This window comes from Puntigrus tetrazona, chromosome 21 (assembly GCF_018831695.1).
Source record: "Puntigrus tetrazona isolate hp1 chromosome 21, ASM1883169v1, whole genome shotgun sequence".
In the NCBI taxonomy this organism is placed as follows: domain Eukaryota; kingdom Metazoa; phylum Chordata; class Actinopteri; order Cypriniformes; family Cyprinidae; genus Puntigrus; species Puntigrus tetrazona.
Genome location: NC_056719.1, coordinates 15,795,615 through 15,796,215, shown reverse-complemented (window position 1 = coordinate 15,796,215; position 601 = coordinate 15,795,615).

Here is a 601-nt window from a genome sequence, read left to right as displayed (position 1 = left end):
AGAGAGAGAGAGAGAGAGAGACAAGAGAGATCACATGAGCCAGTATTTTATTCGGAATATAATATAGTGAACATAAATGTTTAACCTGAGAAATTTGACACTTTTATACACTAAATATGCTCATTTTATATTTAATGTCTGCTACAGCTCAAAAAAGTTGCAGGGCTCAAAAAGCAAGACATTTAAAAAATAAAATAAAATATTCAGCTGGGAGAACATCTAACAACCAATTAAGTTCATTGACATCAGGTTTGTAAGATAATTAGCTATAAAAGGGATGGCAGAGTCTCTCAATAATAAAGCTGAGCGGAGGCTTGCTGATCTGTGAAAGAGTGTGTAAAAAAACAATTGTGAAATACTTCCTCAATGTCAAATTGCACAGACTTTGCAAATCTTGTCATCAGTGCATGACCTCATTAACGGATTCCTCAGATGACGCTGCATCACTCATCAGCATGATTCTGTCATTGATATTACTAAATGGACACAGAAATACTTCCAGAAACCGCTGTCGGTAAACACAATCCACCGTGCCGTCTGCAGACCCCAACTAAAGCTCTATCGTGTGACAAGGAAGCCATATGTGAACGCGGTCCAGAAG